The sequence below is a fragment of the Rousettus aegyptiacus genome, unplaced genomic scaffold (genome assembly GCF_014176215.1).
Source record: "Rousettus aegyptiacus isolate mRouAeg1 unplaced genomic scaffold, mRouAeg1.p scaffold_m13_p_17, whole genome shotgun sequence".
NCBI lineage: Eukaryota > Metazoa > Chordata > Mammalia > Chiroptera > Pteropodidae > Rousettus > Rousettus aegyptiacus.
The window spans coordinates 32,004,384-32,018,154 of NW_023416292.1; the positions used below are offsets into that span (position 1 = coordinate 32,004,384).

Below are 13,771 nucleotides of genomic sequence, written 5' to 3' on the forward strand. Positions count from 1 at the left end.
TATTCTGGACATCAAGGTATAAAGAATAAGATTTCATTCCTACTCTCAAGTAGTTCACAGTGCAAATTATAGGATGAATGGATACGAATGTGGAAAGGATCATTTTGTGAAGTGTCTCAGAAAATGACGTTTCAAGTGGGAAAAAATTAATAGCAAATTCCTGCCTGTTTCCACATTCTGTACAGGTGGCTGTAGGCGTGGGTGTGAACCTTGACAGCGTGTTTGTACTAGTGCTAGTATAAGAGTTCTGCTCCTGGTTTCTGATGTTGAAGTTCTGTTTTAGGAGTATTTGTAAATTCCTTAGAGAGCCTAATTTTATCTTGGCTTGCCTTCAAATAATACAAACTGCTAAATTAAATATTCTATTCTCAGACTTAAAAAGGCATTAACTACTGTTATGGATATCTCCATCTTACCCATGAGAGGGCAGTAGAATACATACATGGTTAATTCATTTATTACATCCATAGAACTCATGCCAGATTTGGTTTCACACTTGGTACAAGTAATCAATCTACCTCATTTTGCCAAATAATCTTCTTGAGTGCAAACTGTGAACTTTGAAATACATTTCGAAATACTATTCTAACCCCAAATTTTATATTAGACAATTTTTTAGGAAGTGTTCTAAATATGCAAGGATTTTTTTGGGGGGGAATTGAGGGGGTAGTTCATAAAGATCACTGTTCCAAATTTACTACAAACAATAGTCACATTTATTTTCTCATTGAGACATGATTTTTTTCCCCCCTATCATAGAAGGCAACTCGTTTCATTGTCCACAACTCATGGTTTCACAACGGTTTGAGATATGCAGCTTTTATTGCTTTGGCTAAATTGGCTTGTGACAGTCATCTGTGATGTGTAACTAAACGCCTCTCTTTCTGGAAGTCTTCTATTTTGGTACCTCTATGTGAACAGATGTGGGAAGAGTTTGGTCACCAGACCCAAGAGGCTCTGGTGGAGAGGGGCAGAATGGGGCGGGGCGAGGCGGGCGGGGTGGTTAGCCCGCGCCTGGAAAACAGGCTCAACTCATCCTTGACTTGCAGCTTTAGTGAAACTGGGCTGCTGCTGGCAGGAGGCACAGTGCCCTGCACATACCTGAGCATGAGCGTGTTGCGGGCGAAGCGCTCATGCATGTGTGTCACAACAGGGCGTGGGGGCCGACCTCAGGCACTGGGAGTATCAAAGGCACCGGTGCTCTGGGATTTCAAGCCTCAGGTGTTCGTAGCGTTGTTTGCATCTACGTTTCAAGCTGGCACTGTGTTGCAGTCGCCGGAGAAATGTTTGCTCCTTGAGCTCAGCCAGAGAAACGACGCTGTTGTTCCCCTGGAGACATGAGGTCTACTGCACCCTATAGCAGGGGACAATTCTGTGGTTTCCTTGAGGGAGGTGCCATTCGGATTCCTGGATTAAACTAGGCTTTATCTCGCGGGTTGCTGTGAAGTCATGTAAAGTTCAGGTCCGTCGCGGTGGGGCCAGTCGGACGGCAGGCACGGCGAGGATCCTGGGGCTTTGGCCGGAGGCCTCGGCCGGACGACAGTGACGCGGGTCGCCTGCTGCTGGGGCCGCAGTGTCGCGGCACCAAGGTGCTGGACCAGGCTCTGCCTGGGTACGCGGACCGGAGCAGAGACGGTTCCCCGCAGGACGCGCCCCGGGTGGCGCCGGGGGGCGGGCCCGAGCGTGAGGGGTGGGAACAGGAGCCAATCAGAACCGGGCTCTGCCGGGCCGGGGCGTGGCCTCCGGCCGGGCCTGCGAGGGCAGGACGGAGCCGACCCGAGTGGGACCCGGGAGACCCAGCGCCTCGGCGGACGAGACGACGACCTCCTCGCAGCCCGGCCGCGGAGGCGGCGTCGGGGCGGGGGCAGGTAGGAGCGGGGCGGTGCGCGGCGGTGCGGGGCGGTGCGGGGCGGTGCGGGGCGGTGCGGGGCGGCGCGGGCGGGGACCGACGCGGGGGCTCGGGCTCGGGCCGCTCGCCGCGCCGGGCGTCGTCGCTGGGCTTCGGAAGCCGGGCTGCGGGCTGCGGGCTGCGGTCAGGGCGGGCGTGGGCGCGGCCCCGCCGTCCCGGCACCTCCGCGGCCGCCAGGGAGGTGCGGGCGTCCGGCCCCGCGGACGCCGGGCTTGCGGAGTCCCGCGTGTCGCCCGCCGCGGCTGCGGTGAAGCCGGGCTGAGGGTGTCCTCGCCGCTCTCCTCGGGGGCGCAGGGCCGTCCTGGGGACGAGAGAGGGAGCGCCCCGAGTGCAGGAGGAAGCGCGGGACTTTGGCCAGGATGAGCCGGAGACTACAACGTCGACAGGCTGAGACGATGGACGTTTTAAAATTTTTGCTTGTTTGTATTTGGATCCTTAACAGAAGCTGACAAGCGCAGTACCCAAAGCAGTCAAGTAGGATTTTGATCCAAGTCTGACAGGGGAACATCTAAGAGCCTTTGAGTAACTAGTATAGCAGAAGATGATTAGATTATAAGTCAAAGGCTCGAGTCTTGGCCAGGACTCACAGACCAGATGTGACACCTCTTCTGGGCCTTCATTTCCTTCGCTATAAAACTGGTATGCTCTTGCCTGGGGGGGTATTCCGAGGGTCAAATGAGATGAGTGAGAATAATCTACAAATGTAGGCATTATTTGACTGTGCACCAGCCACACTGTATGTTCTGTAAAGAAGCTACTAAGTGCTAGACACATAGTAGGCACTCTGTACACCTTTATCCTAAAGCTAGCGGTTCACCACCTACAGTGTTTTAAATAAAGACCTAAATCTCTGTTTACTGTGTAGATAAATTGTTTAAACTTATTTTCCACAAAATCACTATAGTTTGAAGTGTGGTCCATTTTTGATTGATTAATGAACTTTTCTAGAATAGTACCATTTCACTGAATTATTTACCATAAAATTTGTTAGCAGTCAAATGTACTTTGCTTTGGGTAAGTAGTTGCAGTTTAAGTTACCTGGTAAAGTAAGCTCAGAGTGTTGCTTCAAATCGACTTTCATTTGCTTGTTTAAGTCCTCCAACATAACATATGGCTGTATTTTTGTACAGCCTTTATTATTTGCATACTTTTCTGGGGGTATGTGAGAATGTGAGGGATTTTAGGGGGGAGACTGGAAATTAAACATAGAATAGCAGTTTGTAATCAGCAGACTTACTGGGGATACTTGTTAGGTGTGTTCTGAAGTAGTTTCCCAGGCAGAAACCCGGAAATGTAGTAATTGTGTCTCTTGGGCTTTCAGTAGTTTTTTTGTGTGTCGAATGTGGCAGTAGATTTTTTTTTAAATGAAGATGTAAAGGTTGAATGTTAATTTTTCTGATGTGACAATAGGCAGTTTTCTAAAGCTGGAAATTATATTTTAAATGATCTGTGGCAAGTCATAGATGAGAGTTATAGATCACTGAATATGAAGATCAAATTAAATGGAGGAATCAAGGGAAAGGTCTCAGTGAATGTAATTTTTTTGTTTTAAAAGTCTTGCATGTTACAAAGTTTCAATGGAAGATAGATGTTTTGAAACCACTTTAAAACACCCATTTTAAACATATAAATTTTGCTGCGATTTATAATTTGATGATATTGAAAGTCTGAAGCCTTTCATTCACATTATTTATTGAGCACCTATTATATTCCAAGGCACACTTTTAGCACTTACATTGTACAGTATCGAGTATGAGCAGGATATAATCCACCTAGAAGATTACACTCTAACAAGTGGGCTAATGTAAGTACTGAGAAAGCCATTTTTAAAACTGATGATAACAACATTAGCCCGCATTTATCGGTAGTGTTCTAAATTCTTTGCATGCATTGGTTTATTTAATCTTTACACAGTACCATGAGGGGTGTTACTATTATGATCTCTTTGTTGAAAGATATAGAAAGGTTGAATAAGTTGCCCATATCAAAACAGCCTAGGTAGCAGAGCTAGGATTCAAACCAGACAGCTGGGCTCCAGAAATTCTAATCTTAACCTCTACACTGTACTGAGTTTCAAATTCTGTGACTGATATGCAGATGAAATCCAACAGGTATTTAAAAGAGTTCTGTAAAGAATGTCTTCAAAAAGAAAGAAAGAAAGAGAGATAGAAACTGGTATTGCCAGATATAGATTGAAGGCATGTCCAAGCTACAATTTAATTATACTTTGTATATCAGAGCATTTTTTTTTCCTGGTAAATGACATGGGATTCTTTTTGTTTCTAAGTTCTCAGTCACTCAGTTACCACAATTATGGCATTATCTTAATGATAATAAGAGGTGATTATTCTTCAATAAGAAGTTCTCAGACTATGAGTTAAATGCTAGATTTGAGAAAAGAAAATGCTGCTTTGCCTTCCAGAAGCTTATAAGTAGAAATATAAATAAGCCCCTGCAATTTCAGTGTGATTAGTTAAAACAGAGGTATAGATAGAATTTAATGGTAACATCGATGAGGGAAAATAATGTATGGTAGGGAGGAGGATTAGAGAGAAGCTACCGTATTTTAATTTGGGTTTGAAGAATGAATAGGCATTTGCTGAGTTGGGGATGGGAACAGAAGATTGGATGAAAATCAGAAATATTATGTAAACGTGTAGGTATCTGTGAGGAATGTGTTGTAGTCCATTGTCACCGAAGGTCAAAGTGTGGACAGATGAGGGGCCGGGCTAATGGGGGGGGGGTGCCTGGAAATAAGCTGGAGAAAGAAACTGCAGAGTTTCGCTGCCGATCACATTAGGATCACTGAAATTGGCAGAAATTAGGTAAGTGTAGAGTTTTAGTGCCTCTCACTTGAAATAATGAAGAGTTGTCCAGTTGGCAGAATTTTTCACTATAGACTATAGTGTTAAAGGTAGTTTTATTACTTTGAAGTACAGGATATATTATAATGTGACATACAGATTTAGGTAAAGTGTTATGACTTGGAGAAAGATAAAAGACTGCTGGTGCCATGTGGCGAAGTGCCTGCGTATCATGCTGAGGACTTTGGACTTAATTTGAAAAACAATGGCGAGCCCGGTGAAGGATTTTCAGTAATTAGGAAAGATAACATGGTGACGACATGGTTTGGAGGCTGGACTGTACGGAGAGAGATAAGTTAGAAGGCTATTGCTATTGAAGTAGCACAGATAAGAGAGGATAAGGGCCTGGAGTAGGAAAATAGTAGTAGAGATGAAGAACAGAGGACAGATAATGAAGATGTAAAATTTACAGGGCTTAAAAACTGATTAATCGGCTTTGGAGGTGAACAGAAAAGAGAAGACTCAGTTTCTTAGCCTGGGGAACTAGAGGAGCTTTTTTTTTGAATGTTAGAGGAAGATAATTGTTTCAGCTTTGAATATGTTGAGTTTGGCGTGTCTGTGGAGCATGCAGGTGGTGATGTCAAGAGAGGATCCGGAGCCCTGAAGTTGGTGACTCAGATTTCAGAGTTAGCCATGAGAGCAGGTGCCGTTGCTCAGGGAGAACGTATGGAATTAGAAGAAGAGAGGGCCAAGGATAAATGATCTGCTTTGAGTGGAAGGAATTATTTATTTATTTATGCTAATTGTCTTATAACGTGTGATTATAAAGCAATAATGGTTGTTGACTGAAGGTTAGACCACTTTTACATCCAAATGAATCCTGTTCTTTTAGAATTTCTCCTGGGCATCTTTCATTTATTTCAAGTATATTTCCCAAAGTATTATTGGAGTTCCTCTTTGTAAAAAATCTTTATAGCAAATTCACAGCCACTCAAGAAAGTAGATCTTCCAGCTTTATTGTAGAATTAGTTTTCCTCCTTACTGCTTTCTATTTCCAGTTATAGCCTACTGACCTTGAATCAAAGCTATGAAAGCATGTGACAGTCCCTTCACTTGATTATTACCACTCAGAATTCAGACACAGTGCTTTTAAAAAAAAGAAATCTTTGCTTTTCATAAAGTTAGATTATCAATAAGTGTTTGTTGGTTGATTCATTTTGATAACCAGCCATATTCAGTCTCAGCTCAAATAGCTTAGCCACTTCCAAAATTCATGCTCATCTTCAAAGAATGAAGGTTTGCCTCCACTGATGAGACTCAAAAGAATGTGTTATGGCTTTGAAGGTGTTTTCATAGAAGGAGTTTCAAAAATGTTTTTCTAGTTTGTAGTACAATTAGCATAAGTATAATGTCTTCTAAGGCAGAGATTGGCAAACTTTTTCTGTGAAGTGCTAGAGAGTAAGTATTTTAGACCTTGTGAGTAAGTGAAAAATAATCCCTTCACTGGTTTGGATCCTGGGATACAGAGAAATAAGTTAACTTCTACAATGTCAGGATCAAAAATAAGTTTGAAAATATTTTTCCATGTTCAGTACTCCTTACTAAATCAGAAAAGCAGTGATCTTTCGGCTTCAGTAAAAGTAAGGACATTGAAAGCTGAGTGGAATGAGACCAAAACTTGGAGTGCCTGGCACTGGTTCTCAGAGGGTTGGGCGCGATGGAATCTTTTGTCTTTTTCAAACTCTCTGACTTAAATAATTTTTATCCTAAGGAAAAGAAAATGTGAAGTTTTTCTTTACTTCATGAGCAGTATAGCAGGTTATAAGATTGAAGGATTAAGTAAATGATAGTGAGATGAGAGGAAATTTACAGGACTGACTTTTCCCCCTCTACCTAGCCCAGTCGTTTCTTTTGTATCGCTTATTTTTTTAGGAGGGAATTCAAGATATTATTTCCCTTATCAATCTTAGACTCCTGGTTAAGCCTGAAAATAGCATTTTTAGCGTTCAGTTCAGGCAGTATTAACTCTTTTATATTAGTTAAAGATTATTATTTATGCTGTATTTTTTAAAGTTAGATTTCTGACTTTCATGGTTTTCATAGTAATGATAAATGTTTACAACAGAGGACATGGAAGAAAATTTTTAGTTTTCCTTTGAAGTTTACATTCATAGAAATAGAATATTTGTGGATTTTTTTCTGTGTAGATGTTAAAATTTAGGACAGATTGGTGTGTGTGTGTGTATTTTATTCTTGCTGCTACTTAAAAGAGATGCTTTCTCTCTTTATTTTTCCCCATTGGAGTAAAAAACAAAACAAAGCCATAAAACAAAACAGCTGTCCAGGATATTTTTGAATTGGTTACTTAGCAATATGAAGCATAATTTTGTATTTAAATATTTATCTGTATTCTCTGATACTCTGATTAAATAAAAGAGTCTATTAGGACTGATGATAATAGGGCCTGCTGGGAGCAAATGACACAGCCTGCTCCACAGCAGTATTTGCTGCAACTCCTCTTTGCCCTGGTCTCTACTTCAGTCGTAAGCAGTAACATGAAACAGAAGAGAAAAATGATGAGAATTAGGTGCTGATCATTTTGATCATGATCGTAATCAGAATGCAATGATCATTCTTACACAGTTAATTTATATTAATATCATTCTAGGTTGAGCAAAATGTATCCAGATTTTATCTGCTGTTAGTAAAAATGGGGAGAAACTATCTAAACAAGGTTGATTTTTGAACTTTAAATGCATTCTTCAAGCGTGATATTTTTAAGAATTTAATTATAATTGCAATTTAATTGCAAACTAGTTCAATTTACCCCTAACATTATTTATCATTTAAATATTAGACGATAGCATGAAGTAAAAAGTGCAGAAGCATGTTCAATACAGCTGCATCTGGAAGTATAAAAATGTTGAGGAAATGGTGACTTGAGAAAAAATATAAAACTTTTAGTGAAGATTATTTAAAACGTGGCTTTATCAAATGTGCCAAACCTGACTAAAATGACGGACTCCATGTACTTCTATTGTTGCAAATGAAAGTTTAAAACTTTTAAAATTAAAAAAAATTCTTGGAAACATAGCATACTGGACTTTTCAATAAACCTTTTCAAATATTTTAAGAGGAAAAAAACGATATGAAATTATCTCAGTTTCCTTTTTATTCGAGCATCATTTCTGAAAAAGATTCATTAGGTTTTATTTAGTCGTATGTCAGTGGTATAAGAGAAAAATGCCTACATATCTCTTGAAAAAGTATTTGTTTAGCATGCACAGATGTTATGTTTATGATTATTGATGAAAAATCAGCCAAAAATTAAAAATTGCACCCCTTAGTGATGACATGCCTCTGTTCTGTACCATAATGGGACATTTCAGCAATACTTATACATGGCTGCAGTCTGGTGCAGATTTTACAGTTCACATTGATGAGATCATTGACATCATAAGTGGCACTGTGCTTTTAGTTTGTCAAATATGGTATCAAGATACTTAATCAGGAGGATTTTCTTGTGCTGTTTAAATTGAACCACAACCGTATGGACATATTTACAGAATTTTTGAAGGAAATCATTGACCCTCATAAGTTAAACTGGAAAAAATTAAAACATTTTAAGTAATGAAATGGAAAATATGATTAGGAAACATAAAGGAGTTATTCTAAACATTGTTTGAAGCTGCTACTAAGAGTGCTTTTTTTTTCCTTTTCCAAGGCTCTCACGTTTTATTGAGTATAGCCTAAAAGTACTCTTCTAACACCCAAGGAGAGGGAGGGAGCAGGAGACAGACAGACAAATAGTCAAAGCAATACAACTGACAGTGTAGGCATCCTCTTGCTTTCTTCTGAATCTCCAGGTCAGCAAGACCACTGGTCTCTGGCAGAAGCAGCAGGCTGGGCATGAGTGAACACACCGCCCAGCGGGTCATTGCTGGGCTCTCTCTCTGTCCCATTAGTTCTGAGGGCTTAGAGCGCTTTTTGGAATTACTGTTTTATGTATCTCAGAGCTTTGGTATGTATAGAAAACCCTCCGAATCTCATGCATATATTGAATAACATTAAAAGTTATTAAATATATTAAAGGGGGCTTGCTGAGTAGCTAAGTTTTAAACATATTTTATTCAGAACTAATTATACCTGTTTACTGTGTCACAGAAGAGTTCGATAATCATTAAGATGAATAATGTTTTGGTTGAAAAGCATTTCATTTTGGCAGTTATCTTCTAGTATTTTTGAATAACGAAATTTGCATATTTAACCAATATTTTTTGCAATGGGTGAACGAAATTTGAAGCTGTATGTCTAAGCGTTCCAAAATACATTGTTACGGCGAGTAAGACCTTTGCTGTGGCCACTGTAGCTTTTGAACACTGTTGCCACGTCTTGAAGGGAGCATTATCAATGAGGAAAAATCTGAACAAAATAAATTGTAGAGATACTGTAAAATCTCATTTCTCTGTCTCCAAACTTTTAATTATCATTTTCCTGAAGAGAAATTTGAAACACTAAAGAAAAACCTTTGGCTGGAGGGTCCATTTGCCCTGCATCAATAATCGAGTTGGATGTGTATTCCGAAAAGAAAATGAATTCTTGCAGCTTAGTTCTTCATTTACTCTGAAGAATGATTACATGACATTGCTTATCATTGTCTTATATTATGACCAAAGAATTTCCATTGTTCAGTAAAAAGAGTATAGTATTGTTTTTGCCATTCCCAACAACTTATTGTTTCAACTGGGATTTTCAACCCTGACCCAATTTAAAGCAAAAATGAACCTGGTAGGTACATAGCATTGTTTTTGTGTTTTCCAGACTGGAATTAATTTATAAACAGGAAAGGTTACCACTGCATCACATCGAATCTTTTCTAATTTTAATATTAATTTTATAATTTAAAATGTATTTAAATAGCGATGAAATAATATTAGTGTTACCTTTATGTTTTCCTTTTTCATATGTAATTATTGTTTTGTGAAACTTCTTTTTCAGTTTGTGTATGTATTGTGATATCAAATGTATTTCTTAACATTGGTTTTGGTCAGAAGAATTCATGAAACCCTGGTCTGCAGTACAAGAAAAAGAGGATCTAATTCAGTAGGCCATCCTTCTCTCCCACTAGGTAGACTCGTGACCCTTGGAAATTGCGTGTGTCTGTGTGTCCTGTAGAGCCACACTAACACTTCTGCTTTTACTGCTGTTAGACGATGCCTCTTTAAGTTTCCATTCGTCGCCTGAGAAATTATAACTATTCACTCTGTCCCCTCCCCTGTTGATATTACGTGTCCTGACTTTCCTTGTATTTATTGCTTCTCACAGACCCAGTTTGGCCCCACAAACATGCCTCTCCTCCACCCAGGGCCCTAGACTTCAGTTTTGCCCTTACGATGTCACTAGGTTCCTTGGCTCAGCTGATCTTTCATGATGCACACCAAGAAGCGAGGCATTCCCCCTGTGGCAGATAATTATTAGTTTTCCTGTCTTTGGCCCCAGTTTACTCTGTGCCCAGGTTTCGGAGGAAGGTGAAGAGTCACGTAGGCCAGACAGACCCTCTGGGATGTCATGTTTTCCAACTTCGGTTCAGTGTCCGACCATTCATCTATTACATCAGCGGTCCCCAACCTTAAGGACCAGCAGACACCCAGGTCCTCACCTTTGGCTTTCCGATAGCACATCCGTCACTGTTGACCATTTTTTGTTTAAAAATTCTCTCGCTTTTGCCCCCATGGTTCCACAGAACCCTGGTATTTTCTCTCATCTTCTAGCAATTTTCATGATTTAAATTACCATCTGTGATAGAAGCAGACTGACCTAAAATGTCTAGAACTGACTCTTTTTAGATTAGTAATATTTTTGGAGTTTATAAAGCTTAATTCCAACTGAGCATGATGATCTATGAAAGTCATTTAAAAAAACAAAGTATGATTGTATAGTAATAAAGGATGTGTGGATTGGTATGATAAGAAATACATTTTATTTAATAGACCTTAACTACTGTTATTGCTATTTTAATTCTCACAATGTCTTATATGAAGTGGGTGCTCAGAAAGTATTTGGCGAATCTTTTAAAAAATAAGTTTCCTTTTTTTGAAACAAATGCTATACATATGATTTATGTTTATTTTTAAAAATTAGGAAACACAGGTAAACCAAAAGAAAACTCAACAGTACTTTTGTCACCCAGAGATAATCACTGTGAACATTTGGCGTGTTTACATATTTACTTGTAAATTCTGTTTATTCATACAGATTTTTAAATTAACTTATAGTAAACTGTTTTATAACATTCTTCTTTTACTCTGAGCATGTTATAATTTCATATTATTTCATTGCATGATTTACCGTAATGCATTTAAATTCCCATTGTAAATTTTAGTTAATTTAAATTTTACAATATTCTAAATATATATCTTTGTGAATTTATCCACTTATTTCCCCAGGATAAATTATCAAAAGTGATATTTCTACATCATTATGTGTGTTTAGTTTTTTTAAAAAGCATTTATTAGGGTTTTATTTAATGTAGAAAAATATAAGAACACAATTTAAAAGATCCATTATTTCACCATCCAGAAATGTCCTGTTTTAACATTAAAAACAACAAAAAATACATAACCCTGGTATGAAAAGTTCAAGCATTGTAAAAAGTTATAAAATGAAGAATAAAAATCTTGCTCCCCTACCCCCAGGTCCTTCTTATTGGTCCCATTTTTGGCAAGTTTGTGTGTATATACCATAATTCAGTAAGTGGGGGTTATAAAATTCAGTCTTATAAAACAAGAAGTCATGCTATTACAAGGATAATGAAAACAATATTTTAAAAGTTTGGTCTGATTCTATAAAAGGTACCAACATAAAAATAATGAAACTTTCTGGACATAACTGACTATATAGTGAACTGAGAATGTCCAAATGATCAGAGTGATCACTTCCTAACCTTGGAGGAAGATAAGAGGTCTAGCCTGTCCATCCCCACCTCCATTTCAGAAAAGGAGGTTCAGGCAGAGGATAGGACTCAACTGTGTAACATCGAAATTGACATTATTGCAAGGTACATGTGTGTATATGTGTGTGGGTGTGGGCGTATATATATATATACACACACATATATATGTATGTAGATATGTGTGTATCCTTTTTAAAAAGTCTATAGAAAAGGAATCTTACAGGAGAAATTTTTTTTCTTCTTTCTTTTTCTACATTTTGGACATCTTCCCATATCTGCAAATCTCTACCTCACTCTTTTTAATAGCATAGTACTCAGCCAGGGTGCTCTGTTTGAGTAGTTCGTGAATTACGCATAGGCACCAAGCTGACGGACTGAAATATAGCCCCAGATCCACTCGTCAGTACTCTGAGCCAGTCTTCCCCTTCCCACAGGTTCCTCTTCTCACCCACTTTGGCTCTGACAACCCGCACCAGCCACCCATCAGCCTGGCCACCCACTTGTTCCGCTCAGGCACTAACATCCCGTGCTGGGCTGCCCCTCTGTGGGGCCGCCCGCTTTACCCTGCAGTGAGGGGTAGGGGTGGGGGGGGGGTCTTGACCTCGCACGCCGGCAGCTCTCCTACACAGGTGCTCCCCTTACCCCTGCTCTGGTGCTCCTACGCCCTGCTCTGGGTCTCCGTGGCTCCTCAGCTTCGGGGGTGGATGCCTGCCTGCCTGGCTTCCACCCAGAAACAGGAGGCTGAATTGTTCAGGAACAAGACGGGAAGAGCCGATGATTTTTTATGTTAGTAATAACTTAGATGATTTCCAAATGATGTTATTGGGCCTGAAGGCTAACATATTGTAGACCTAATGCTTCATGTGTTTTAAATGGTACTCTGAGTGCTAGGGCATGTGTTTAATAACCGTGCAAGTGCAGTTTTTACTTTTCGTTGCTTTTATATTGTCCAGTGGGATAAAATATCCAGTGAATGTATAATTTGGGGATATGATTTGAAAACTTGAGAAATATGTTTTCTGGTTTTTTAGCTTTAGAATGAGATAGGAAGTTAGTTACATTGTATACTGGGTATGAATGCATGTTTTTAGGAGAGCCCGTTATGTCTCTGGTTTTAAATCCTTGAAATGTGCATCTTTTTATATAACACTAACAAGAAAAGCAGGATACAATTACATATATGCTATAATTGGAACTGTATAAAAATATGCTTATGAAATAAGACAGGAAGGAAATCTACTAAAATACTAGCGATTATGCTGAACATAGTAGGCTTATAAATATTTTCCCCCATGTTTCTTTATTTTCAAAATTTCTGAAACAAAGTATTACTTTATGACTTTTAAAACCTTTGGAAAATTGCTTCTTTTTAGTTTCTGAAAAAATTTTCAACCTTTCAACACTCTAGGAAGTAAGAATTTTGCTGCCTTTATTTTCCAATATCTTTTTAAGAACTTAGCCAAGTTTGAGTTTGTGATTTAAAAACTAGGTTTTTAAAAGTTATTTGAAGCTGTTTGTAAAGCTGAAAAGTTCTCATTTGGAACAGTTATTTCTTACTCTAGGGGGTACTTTAAAAGGAATAATAAGATAAAAAGGATTAACTTCATTTAGAGGTGTTCAGATGGCCAACAGGCACATGAAAGGATGTTTGGCATCACTGATCATCAGGGGAATGTAAACCAAAACCACAGTGAGGTGTCACCTCACACCCGCTAGAATGACTGTTATCAGAAAGACAAGAAATAGCAAGTGTTGGCGAGGACGTGGAGAAAAGGGACTCCTCGTACACTGTTGCTGGGACTGCGAGCTGGTGCAGTCCCTATGGAAGATAGTTTGGAGGTTCCTCAAAAAATTAAAAATAGAACTACCATATGTTTCATCAGTTCCACTTCTGGGTGTTCATCTGAAGTAAACAAAAACAATAATTCAAAAAGATACTTGCACTCCCATGTTCATTGCAACATTATTTACAGTAGCCAAGATATAGAAACAACCTAAGTGTCCATAGATGGATAAGTGGATTAGAAAATGCAGCACACACAATGGAATATAGCCATGAAAAAGAAGAAAGCCTTGCCATTTGCAACAACGTGGCTGGACCTTGAG

General features: G+C 39.3%; 1 protein-coding gene across 2 annotated transcripts in view; it reads left to right on the top strand.

Annotated features, from left to right (window-relative positions):
- Positions 1-1,767: 1,767 nt before the first annotated feature.
- Positions 1,768-13,771, top strand: part of DENND2C (DENN domain containing 2C) — a 53,380-nt gene continuing 41,376 nt past the window's right edge. Inside the window, exon 1 of one of the 2 annotated variants that reach the window (XM_016124394.2) lies at positions 1,768-1,868. The gene's annotated coding sequence lies outside the window, so the exon portion shown is untranslated. The remainder of the gene's footprint in view (positions 1,869-13,771) is intronic. The other variant, XM_016124395.2, reaches the window with a different exon arrangement.